Raw genomic sequence first — 13,381 nt, 5'->3', positions numbered from 1 at the left:
ATTATTGATAATTTCCATGTGTCATGTTTTCTGTCTGTTATTGACGAGTAGTCTTTTACTGTGTTATATGTGCGCAGTAGTCAATTATTTGCCAAGTCACACTGTTTTTGCTACACTTCTTTGTCTTAACTAAGGTCTTTGGGGCAAGCAGTGTCCAGCCAATGAGACTGAAGGCAGTTGTGTGGACAGTGTGGCCCTTCTTTAGTTTGAAGCCGAACAAAGACGGCTCCCTTGTTCTGGCTTCCGATGTGTTCGCTTCTTGTGTGTGTAATGGGGTGGTACAAACATGGTAGTCCTGCATTGTACTGAGAAGGCAAGAGCGTCTTTTGTATGACTACAGCGTGGGTTTGTATATGTGAGATTTCGGTGAGAATTATGAACAGCATTTCTCTGTGGACTTGATCTGTAAAACAAGGTAACATTTTACTGAAAATGTGAGCCTGGTAAACCATATTGAAACGTGAAGCTCTTGTGTGTACTGAGGGACCTGCAGTTTCGATTTCGGTGAGCCAGTTCCCATTCTGTCTATATAACATATTTCCAAATTGGGTGTCGTGACACCCTGGTGTGTGAGGGAGTAGCATCAAGGTTTTCGCGAGACTGATAAGTTTACAATGTATAACAAATGAAAAACTTGTGGTAAAATAATACAAAATATCTCTCTTTGTTCGGCGAAACCATAGATAGCGTATTAACTCGTTCCTTGCCCCTCCCCACCAGACGTGGTATCTCGGTGCACAACAGGCGGCCGATGCCACACCTGGCGTGTTCTGACTATCGACACCTCCTAGTTCACGTTTTGTTTACTGTGTAAGTCGGATTTGCATCAGTCCATGCCTGGACACTCTGTAGTGAACGTCAGTTGCGATTTAGCTGGTGGTTTATCATTCTACTTTTCTGCAGTGAAACGTGTGCAGGAAAGTGCATTTGTTTTCAATTTATCGTTGTTTATCTACAAAATAAATATTTTCAGCCTAATTACACATAAAATTTACCTCCAACAGGAAATACACTCCTGGAAATTGAAATAAGAACACCGTGAATTCATTGTCCCAGGAAGGGAAAACTTTATTGACACATTCCTGGGGTCAGATACATCACATGATCACACTGACAGAACCACAGGCACATAGACACAGGCAACAAAGCATGCTCAATGTCGGCACTAGTACAGTGTATATCCACCTTTCGCAGCAATGCAGGCTGCTATTCTCCCATGGAGACGATCGTAGAGATGCTGGATGTAGTCCTGTGGAACGGCTTGCTTTGCCATTTCCACCTGGCGCCTCAGTTGGACCAGCGTTCGTGCTGGACGTGCAGACCGCGTGAGACGACGCTTCATCCAGTCCCAAACATGCTCAATGGGGGACAGATCCGGAGATCTTGCTGGCCAGGGTAGTTGACTTACACCTTCTAGAGCACGTTGGGTGGCACGGGATACATGCGGACGTGCATTGTCCTGTTGGAACAGCAAGTTCCCTTGCCGGTCTAGGAATGGTAGAACGATGGGTTCGATGACGGTTTGGATGTACCGTGCACTATTCAGTGTCCCCTCGACGATCACCAGTGGTGTACGGCCAGTGTAGGAGATCGCTCCCCACACCATGATGCCGGGTGTTGGCCCTGTGTGCCTCGGTCGTATGCAGTCCTGATTGTGGCGCTCACCTGCACGGCGCCAAACACGCATACGACCATCATTGGCACCAAGGCAGAAGCGACTCTCATCGCTGAAGACGACACGTCTCCATTCGTCCCTCCATTCACGCCTGTCGCGACATCACTGGAGGCGGGCTGCACGATGTTGGGGCGTGAGCGGAAGACGGCCTAACGGTGTGCGGGACCGTAGCCCAGCTTCATGGAGACGGTTGCGAATGGTCCTCGCCGATACCCCAGGAGCAACAGTGTCCCTAATTTGCTGGGAAGTGGCGGTGCGGTCCCCTACGGCACTGCGTAGGATCCTACGGTCTTGGCGTGCATCCGTGCGTCGCTGCGGTCCGGTCCCAGGTCGACGGGCACGTGCACCTTCCGCCGACCACTGGCGACAACATCGATGTACTGTGGAGACCTCACGCCCCACGTGTTGAGCAATTCGGCGGTACGTCCACCCGGCCTCCCGCATGCCCACTATACGCCCTCGCTCAAAGTCCGTCAACTGCACATACGGTTCACGTCCACGCTGTCGCGGCATGCTACCAGTGTTAAAGACTGCGATGGAGCTCCGTATGCCACGGCAAACTGGCTGACACTGACGGCGGCGGTGCACAAATGCTGCGCAGCTAGCTCCATTCGACGGCCAACACCGCGGTTCCTGGTGTGTCCGCTGTGCCGTGCGTGTGATCATTGCTTGTACAGCCCTCTCGCAGTGTCCGGAGCAAGTATGGTGGGTCTGACACACCGGTGTCAATGTGTTCTTTTTTCCATTTCCAGGAGTGTAATTTCCCCGTACGTCCACCCCTGTTTTGAGATATTTATATAGAAATAAAATTTGCGTGTAATTAGGCCAAAAATAATTACTTTATAGGTAAAAGAGATAAACTGAAAGCAAATGCACTTACCTGCACAAGTGTCGCTACAGAAAGATAAACCAACAGCTAAATCGCCACTAGCGTTCACTGCGGAATGCCCAGGCACGGGCTGACGCAAATCCGACCCTCACAGTAAACAAAACATACTGTAGACTAGACGTCGCCGATAGCCAGAACACGCTAGGGGTGGCGTCGGGCAACTGCCGTTCCCCGAGCTACCACACCTGGAGTGGGGCGGGGGTATAGAACGTATTAGACAAGTGATAACAATGTTGAATTCCTCTATTTTGTGCGTGTAACTTCCAATTATGGCACTTGATGTCTCTTCTGCAGCTGCTGCACATGCTGCAATACACGCTAAGTTGGCTGCCATCAGTGTCATTTCTAACCCCCACATTAATCCGCCTTACGGCTCCAGTAAGATGTGGAAGATCATGACGCTGGATCAGCTTGACAAAGTGTACATTGGTGCCTCGAGTCAGGAAGGCTATCTCAGCCATATCGCGACCTACGTCATACTCCCCAATCTTGTCTAAACTATTTCCTGCACCACCCACTACCATAACATGGTCCTTTCTCCATAAGTCCTAAAGTAAACTCCGTAAGTCTTCCATCACATGACTTAGCCATGCATTTGGTTTGAATATACTCTTGGCCCATTACCCTACTCCGAAGCTATCCTATAGCTGAGGGCCTTCATCTCGCCCATAGCTACCACCTAACAACACCAATTTCTTCTTCTTCCTAGTACTTTGCACATTCCTAGGCTTCCTGCTAATAGTCCCACATAAGGGCCTTCTGTACTTAACTCTGGTAGTGGTCGATATCCATTTTTAGTGTTTGCAACGAAATTAAAGACACCCACAGACAGGCTGACTGGTTGGGTGACCGACTCACCAACCACAGCAGCAACCCACCCGATATTGTGTGGACCCCAGCGAGTGCTTAGAGGGCCCTACCTTCCTAACGGTCAGGGCTAGCAGGTAGCAGTTCACTGTCAAACTGATGCACTCAGACCATGGACCCAACTGGTTCAAATGGCTCTAAGCACTATGGGACTTAACATCTGAGGTCATCAGTCCCCTCCAACTGGTATAAAACCGCCTGCACACAGGGGAATGACCCAAGGCAGTTCCACTCGGTGGTTCACCTGCGTATGGGGCCTTAAAGCCGCCCATTCAGAGCCCAACCAGTGTGTCAACTCGCTTGCCTACCTGTCTGTGTGTGGGCAACTACTTGGTGGATCCTACCTGTTGGCACTGACGGAATGTGGGCTGGCAGCAGTCAGAGCTAGCAGGCAATCGTCCGTCGTCAAACTGATGCAACTTGACGACAGACCCAATAGTTACATAGTTACAAAATCGCTCACACACAGGCAAATGGGTTGTTGGGGCAGACCCCTTCGTAGGGGAGGGGGGGGGGGGGGGGAGTGGGCTGACTGGTTGGCCTATGTACAGGGATCTTAAGTGCCAACAGATACAGCCATCCTAAGAATGGTAGTTTGCGGGCACAGGTTTCAGTCTATGGCAGATCGTTTCATAATGACCATGTCCGCCCCCAACCCTCCCCCCCCCCCCCCCATGCTGTTGCAGCTACTATGAGTAGACCAGGAAAGAAAATGCTATTTCAGAAAGGTTATGCTTTCAGATTCCAAAAATGGTCAAAATATGGTATAGTGCGACGGACATCTCACATCAAGAATTGCAAAAGTTTTATTAAAAATGCGTCCATTGTGCTCGATAGTCAAGACTGCCACAACCACGCAAAAATAGCTGGTGATAAAATTCAGAGTCAGAAAATAGTTTGTGATTTGAAGAGGAAAGCTACGGAAGATACATGTGAAAGACCATTAAATCATACATGTAACCAACCATTAAAGATGTCGACAGCATTCGTAAATCCACTTACGAAGCCAGGCAGAAAATTCTGCCGATATGACGTAAACGTATTCAGGAGGTTCATGTTGTCCCAGATACATTAAGTGTGAAAAGTACACATGGGGCGGATTTGTTGTTACATAATGTGGCTGAAAAGAATTTTGCCATGTCTTCTGAAGCCGAAAACCCCAAAACACTTGGTGCGACAATGTATGTTGATGGAACTTTCAAGAACTGCACGAAGTCTTTTGTCTGCTATTTACGATCCATGGTCTTGTTAATGGACATGGTATTCCAACTGATCTTTCTTCGTTGAATGCCAAGAAAAATTCACCTTATCAGCATGTCTTTTCAACTATGTTGATAAATGTGGTAATCTAGATCTGAAATCATCTTTGTCAACAACGTTTTCAGACTTTGAAAAAAGCAGTATGAAAGCTGGAAGTGAAGTGTGCAGTGATGTAAGAACCCAAAGTTGTAAATTTCATTGATCATAAAGTTGCAGGCGAAAGCTACAAACGTTGATATTGCACATGACTAATATTCAAGAAATGAAATCAGGAAGTTTCTGTCTTATATGTTGGGTTTGACAGTGCAGGATCCTGATATGATTGGTGACTGTTTTGTTGAGAACTTAATGTTAGCGATGCCTATGAGTGAAAACCTACAAACATTTTGCGTTTACTTAGCGGATACTTATATAGACGAAAGCGCTTACTTTCCTGCATGTACATGTACCGAACTAAGTTGCAGTAGACAGAAAACTGTCAAAGAATGCGAAAGTTTCAATGTACAATAGTCAGTTCTACTCCTGCAGACCAGTATATACAGATTTCTTGAGGTACGGGCGCAAGCTCCACTCGAAATCAAAACTGTAATAAACTACTCAGTAAACAAAAACAAGGAAAAGTCATGCCCAGATTTAAAACTCATGAAGCAACAGGCGCCGAACTTCAAAGATGGAAAAATTACAAGTATGCAATAAGTGAAATAAGTTCCTATAAAGTAAAATCTGGAACGACAAACTAAAATTAGAAATATTGCCAATTTTAATTATGGGTATACATTGTAGGCTACTATGAGAATATTTTTGTAAATATATTTAAAAATAAAATGCATTTTCAGTTTTTCCAGCAGCATTCTGACCGCTACTTCTCCACCCTCCCCCTCCCCCCACTCTCCGTTCCCAGCCCCAGTGAAAATATTTCCTACAAGACTGGAAATAAATTCCTCTACTCTCTGCCCTTTAACTGCTCCTACATTTCTCACTGTTGCTCAAAGTAATTTCGATAGAAGAATTAACTTTAACTTGAAATAATGTGTTAAATTTGTCAAGAACACGAGTTTGATTATGAGTGAAGAAAGCAACACTGACTTGTTTTTTGCTGTATCCGCTATTTTCTGCCGATTCAGAGATATAGTAAGAGAAGAATAAATTAATAGTGGCTTTGTTTTTAGAGAATTTACTTTACAGAGATAGATTGGTTAGTTTTTTAAATGTTTATAACTCAGAAAACTTAGCCTGGACCGTGTCTACGCAACTAGTAACTAAAACGAAATAACTGGATATAGGTTCCCCCTTTCATGCAACACACTGGTTTTTTCTTTCTTTTTCTTTTTTTTTTTTTTTTTGTTTCCTAAACATGTTTCAGAGCTTCTGTGCTATCATCAGTGGGTTTTGTTTGTTGGACAACTGTAAAAGTGAATATATTTGAGGTTGTAACTGATCTAAACTGATCTAACAAAATGAGACCTAAAGACATTTTTTTTATCGTTTTTGTTCTTACCTTGATTTTAAATTACATAGTTCTGCAGGACTAGCTGTATGATGTTCTGCACTCATAGCTTGCCATCTGCAAACCAAAGGATGTAAATGTGAATTTTATCAGCGAGTTAACCTATCCCTTGAATCAAGGAATAGGCGGGATCTATATCCAATAATTTTATCCAATAATATTAACTGTTAACACGGAAGAAATAAAAGATCTGCAAATCCAAAAGAGAAAACGAAATAAATTCAGAAATGCAATTTAGAAACGTGTAATTGTACTTTGATTGTGAGAGTAGACAGCACTGAAACTAATATATGTAGTGTTTTAAATGAATTTATAAAGTAAAAAAAGTAGAAAAATGGCTCTGAGCACTATGGGACTTAACATCTGAGGTCATCAGTCCCGTAGAACTTAGAACTACTTAAACCTATCTAACCTAAGGATATCACACACATCCATGCCCAAGGCAGGATTCGAACCTGCGACCGAAGCGGTCGCGCGGTTCCAGACTGAAGCGCCTAGAACCGCTCGGCCACACCGGCCGGCTTTAAATAGAATTTTCGATGTTTTTAGAAAGCAAAATTTCGGCCTATGTCGTGGCTATTGGAATTTCAAATAATACTGGTAGATTTTAAGAAGAAAATACTATAGAGACGGTACATTTTCACCTGTGCAACACGAACAGACACTGCAGCAAGTATCCAGGAAAAAATAAATTCAAGTTAAACACTGAATACTCTTATATAACAACGTTTTGTTGACGAGATATACCTGTGTATGTCACTCGGCAGCCATCTTCGAGACATAATGAAAGGAAACAACGACCAAAACAAAGGCAGTCTGTATCAAAGTGAATATCTTTGCACAACTGAAAATCAAAATCTGCTGGTGGGTAACTTTTAGTACCGTACTGGTCCATCTCGTGAATTGCATCGTGACTGGATTCTCGTAGTCACAAGATGGAGCAGACATTGCTGCTCAAGCCTGTCTTCGATAGGGCTCTAGTGAGCTCATCTAATCACTAGATTATAATGTCAAGGAGAGTTCCTATGACGACACACTGCAAGTATCAACTGGTCCCAAATGGCCCAGTGAGCTTCCTGTCAGCATTCTGCAGATCTCTGCATTCGATTACTGTCTCTTGGAGGAACGTGATCGCGAGGTGGGTACGGCGTGTTCGTGTATTATCCTCTTGAATGACAAACACATCGCTCAGATTCCTCCCGATATCGGTGAAGGAAGTTCTTGCGCCTGATTGACAACACTTCTTGCAGACCAAGCTTCTTAAAGAACCTTTATTTATTCTCCATAATCAACTTTGTGCCCTTGAAAGTAATACACCTCAGGTATAATACAACTGTGTCAGTGCTTCTTCCAATCTTGGAAGCATTTCTGGAACTCGCCTCTCTTTACGCTATTCAGATTTCAGATCCTTCAGTGATTCTGTATTCATCTCATCAGTGCTGGCAAAACGACGTCATAGGAAGAAGTTGCCGGGAAGTAATACGTGGCGAGGGTTGTTGAGGAGGGTGTGGCGGGGGGGGGGGGGGTGACGAAGGTGAAGGGTCACGCAGCATAACGGTCTTGTTTTGCGCCAGAAGAATCAACAAACATTGCCACAATTCTGATCGCTTTCTTCGGATTGATCCACGCAAACGACACATAACTTCCGGGTAGTATTCTTTATTGACGTACTATCATAAGGAACTCAGGATAAGCTATCCCCTTGTAACCGAAGAAAACAGCGAGGAGAACCTTCACGTGTGATCGAATTTGTCGAATTTTTTTCGGTCTTGGCTCTTCAGCCTCTTGGGATTATTGGGCCTTGGTTTCGATCTCGTACGCTCATGTTTCGTCATCTGTTATAACCTTCCTTAGAAGTTCTGGATCGTTGTCGATTTCATTCAATAGTTCCTGAGCGATGTCTACGCGACGTCGTTTTTGGTCGAAATTCGACAGTTTCGGAACAAACGTTGCTGCTACATGTTTCATGCCCAAAACACAAGAAAAAAAATTGCTTGGCGTGAGCTAAAGGATATGCTGTTGTCGTCAGCGAGCTCCCTGATGGTGATTCAGCAATTTTCCAGAACCACTTTCTTTACTTCTTCCACATTGTCGTCAGTAATTGGTGTCCCACGTCTGGGACGGTTGTCGTCTTCAACGTCTGCTCGACCCTCGTTAACTCTTGTCTTACACATAGCAGATTCGACAAAAGCGACAGTTAACAATTCGAGTGCGGTGCTGCAATGCATTCTATTCTTCATGTAAAGTTTAATGCAGATACTTTGATGCATCTTTCTCGAAAGTAAAAGTTCGTCGAGCATTCGAAAACACGAATAACCTCCTCGACTGTGAACAACAAACTAAATATTCAAGAGATGAAAATGCAGACATACATCAGGAACATGTATACCAACAAGATAAACAAAAAATTTGGAAATCGGATGTATAAAGCACGCTAAATTAAAAAATACCCCTTTTGATCACGCCTCGTACTAGTCATGAGGGGGTGCGAATTATTTTTCAGCCGTCTATTTCGAACCATTATTAGAAATAAAATGCACTTGTTGCATTAAAGTCAGTGAAGGAGTAATAAACGTAAATTCGTATGGTATGGTGGGCTGGGAGACACCGAAGGTAAGGTCGTTGTCAGAAAAAGAATTCTAAGCGTTTTTCAGTGTACAGTTTCCACCTGTTGTGTGCATGAGGAAGATCGAGCTTCTTTCATAGAGCTCCACAGTTCTTCTGTGGTTCGGAAAGCTTCAAAGAAAAAGTGTGCAGATAAAATTTTGTTTACCTGGAATATGTGCAAACACTTTATGCCTTTTCGTATTGTAATATTTTACATTTTGCAGGTTCGTCACACAGACGAGTAAGCAACTAACCATCGTTCGACTCTACTGCTACTGGAAATCGCCTAAATGTTGCAGCTAGAATGAGCAATCGCTTTTCATTTATGAGGAAGCAAACGCTTGACACACTGTTGTATACGATCCGGGAAACCCGTATCATTTATCTGATGTAGTAGAATACGTTGAATTTCAGTAATTCATGTAAATGGAAATAAGAGGGCGTATCATATAACGCAAGCATGTTCCTGATACAGGGATGGAACTGAGACCCATTTGCAGTGCAGGAATCAGTGATAGCATACTAGTAATGCGACTTTCTAACTATTTTTCCATACTTGCTTAAGATAACTGCTAGCTTCTAAGCACTTCTGTGTCAGGTAACAAGGTGCAGAGATAAATATAACGTAGAGTGCAAGGCATAAGACTTGCCTCGCAACTTATTTTAAGGTGAAGATGCAGCGTCGAGAGAGACATCCTTTTCACAGAGAGCACTGCAAAGCCATGCACGACATCGAACTACGGTCAGACGAAACAATGGGAATAATAGACTAAGTGAGCAAACAACAGTTTCCATAGTTCACAAGGTGCAATGACTGAGTATGTCCAGTACACTGGACTCTTTTACAAGCTAATCCAGTCATTTCTTTGGTAAAACATGCTATTTTTCCCCGAAAAGATCTCTATTCTTTTTTGACGGCTGTGAAATTACGTAGACAGTTGTCTCTAGAGTATCATACGAAAGTTAATTTACACCGTACCTACTGCTTAAGAGACATTTTGCTATACCGTCAGTAAAAAATTATAATAGCGGTTTGTACGTCGCATTAGGAGAGAAGCATAAACATAGCAATACAGTCTAACTCTAAATGTCCGTAAATTATCTTCAGTATACTACGCTTCATAAATTTAAATAAACAGATTTTTTTACCTGCTATTGCTATTAGTGTTTTTACTGCTTCTATAGTATAACATTCCTAAGTGTTAAATACCTACCACATATGAGATCTTTCATAATATGGGTGTCATAATGCACGTTAATGTTAAGAGTGTCTCGTTACATGTAAGAGATGACCTTAATGCCCTATCTTTTGACATAACTAAATTAATATTCGACGTTACTCGTAAATATGTGTTGGTCTCCGTAATCGCGATGAACCGTTCATTACATATTGTATTGTCTATAGTTCTCTCAGTAACTGTTTCTGACTAGTATTATTTGTCCGAGTTAATCTATCAGTTGCCGGCCGGGGTGGCCGAGCGGTTCTAGGCGCTACAGTCTGGCACCACGTGACCGCTACGGTCGCAGATTTGAATCCTGCCTCGGGCATGGATGTGTGTGATGTCCTTAGGTTAGTTAGGTTTAAGTAGTTCTGTTCTAGGGGAAAGATGACCTCAGAAGTTAAGTCCCATAATGCTCAGAGCCATTTGAACCATTTTTGAATCTATCAGTTATTCTAGATCCAGTCACTCCGTTTTGTTCTAATATCTACGTATCTGACTCCGTGCAATGTGATATGGGCTTCACCCTTAAGCCATTGATACCTACGTATTTTAATTCAAGAGAGTTGCGTAAAGTAGATTTGTCTTGGTGGGCAGATATTCATGATTAAGTTCACACATGTCCATCCTTCCTTCTTTCAGCTCGGCAAGCACCACTTAGTACCGTTCAACAGAAAAATAACTTTCCGATTACCTAGGTACGTCAGCTATAAATCTCAATAAGGCACATGAATGCCACGTAACACATTGTTGAATCTTAAATTGTAAGTTTATAACTGTGTAATGAAAGGTATTAAGAGCACATAATGGCCCCCCATGAACCATCAACGTTGGCCTGGTGGAGAGGCTTGCGCGCCACAGTCATGGACTGTGCGGCTGGTCCCGGTGGAGGTTCGAGTCCTCCCTCGGGCATGGGTGTGTGTGTTTGTCCTTAGGATAATTTAGGTTAAGTAGTGTGTAAGCTTAGAGACTGATGACCTTAGCAGTTAACTCCCATAAGATTTCACACACATTTGACATTTTTTTTTTCTTTTTTTGCGCGCCTCAGCGAATCACATAGCCGTACCGTACGCGCAACTACGATGAAGGGACATATGTTGAGAGGCCAGACAAGCGTGTGGTTCCTGAAGAACTACAGTCGTTATTTTTCCCAATGGCATGTAGCTCTACTGTATGGTTCAATGATGACGGCAATGCAGGATTGAGTATAATAATGAATAAGAAAATAGGAATGCGTATAAGCTACTACGAACATCAGAGTGAACCCAATATAGACACTAAGCAAACACCAACCACAGCAGTACAAGTTAATATGCCAACTAGCTCCGCAAATGATAAAGAGATTGAAAAATAATCTATGATGAGATAAATGAAATTATGAGATATGTGGTGTCACCGCCAGACGCCACACTTGCTAGGTGGTAGCCTTTAAATCGGCCGCGGTCCGTTAGTATACGTCGGACCCGCGTGTCGCCACTATCAGAGATTGCAGACCGAGCGCCGCCACACGGCAGGTCTAGAGAGACTTCCTAGCACTCGCCCTAGTTGTACAGCCGACTTTGCTAGCGATGGTTCACTGGCAAAATACGCTCTCATTTGCCGAGATGATAGTTAGCATAGCCTTCAGCTACGTCATTTGCTACGACCTAGCAAGGCGCCATTACCAGTTACTATTGATACTGAATCATCTACAGTCAAGAGCTACGTTCAACATTAATGGATTAAAGTTAAGTATTCCACCAGCTACGTCCGTTTTTTCTAAATTCTAATTTCCTTGTCCTGTTCCAGACCTCACGCCAGCCTGCGTGAGCTAAAATGCGTGCCTATCGGCTTCCTCTAGTAACACGGTGTTGGCTCTCCTGCCAACCACAACATTGGCGACGAGGCAACACTGCGTTCTTAACTATACTGCCCTGATTTACTTGTGTAATGGCTTCACCACCATCTCCAGATGTACTGTCCGAATTTTATCGCTTACAGAATCAGCAGACGCAGGCATTACTGGATGCCCTTGGACAGCTCGTCCAGGGTCAACGTGCGATGCAAAACGACGCGGCAGCCGCCGCTCCACCGCTAACGCAGCCACAACACGCAGTTGCACCAACTTTTCGTCCTTTTGATGCTGCACTGGAAAGCTGGACGGAGTGGTCACGCCAATTTGGATTCCATCTCGCCGCCTACAGAATTCAAGGCAGCCTTTTTTGTTGTCCTCAGTAGGAGTGAACAAGTACCGTGTGATAGTCAAATTATTTCCCCGACGCGACGTAGCAACTCTGTCCTACGACGAAATTTTGTCTGCATTAGATGCATATTTCAAAGAATCAGTCAATGTAGTTGCCAAACGGTATACCTTCTTTCGTACAAAATGTACAGCAGGTCAGACTAATCGGGAGTGGGTTGCAACCTTGCAAGGCCTTACTAGGGATTGTGCTTTTGAGTGTCAATGTGGACTCCCATATTCAGATACTATGGTACGTGATGAAATTGCACAGAACGTTTCTGATGTTCGTATAAGGGAACAGATTTTGAAACTAGTCAATCCCTCCCTTCAACAAGTGATGGACATATTGGATCGGCAGGACACACTTGACTTTGCTCAGGACTCATTTGAAACTTCGCCACCCGTGTGTCAGGTTAACCGGCCCGCCGGGCGAGCTGCACGGAACAGTAAACAGCCATCGCGCACAGCCGCGCCGCTGCCGCCAGGCTCTCAGCCATGTGTACCGCGCCGGCAAGCAAGTGCAGTGCTAAAATCATGCCCGCGGTGTGCTACTAGACATTCCAGTGAGAATTGCCCGTCACGCCAAGCTATTTGCTTTTACTGTAATAAAAAAGGACATGTTCAAAGTGTTTGCCAGAAAAATCTCAGATCGGAAACTCAAAATCATTCCTAGCCCTTTGCTTCACGCTGGAATCGGAATCGAACCAAGGATACTCAGGCTCGCGAAACTTCGCCCATGGAAATTCATATAGTCCATTCCACTCCGCCCAGTGCCACTCTCTCTGACAGTGACTGTGTTCGTCCCACAAATAGTGTGCATCGACATCACCGGAACTCCTGTCACGTCGCAAGTGATTTTGTACCAGTGTCAGTTCACGTTGCACGAGACAGTCGCTCTTGTCATCAGCAGGGCAATAAACTTTTTGTGGACTTGGACATTAACGGCAAACTGATACCATTCCAGCTCGATACCGGGGCTGCAGTTTCACTGATCAATCAAGACACTTACAAACAGCTGGGCACACCTCCGTTGCGTACTGCAACTGTTAAGTTAACTAGCTATTCAGATCAAGAGAGCCCTGTGTTAGGACAGTGCAGCCTTCTTGCAACATACAAGGGACAAACAAAACTTGTG

The sequence above is a fragment of the Schistocerca nitens genome, chromosome 1, assembly GCF_023898315.1.
Source record: "Schistocerca nitens isolate TAMUIC-IGC-003100 chromosome 1, iqSchNite1.1, whole genome shotgun sequence".
Lineage (NCBI taxonomy): Eukaryota > Metazoa > Arthropoda > Insecta > Orthoptera > Acrididae > Schistocerca > Schistocerca nitens.
This window is presented reverse-complemented; position numbering follows the sequence as displayed.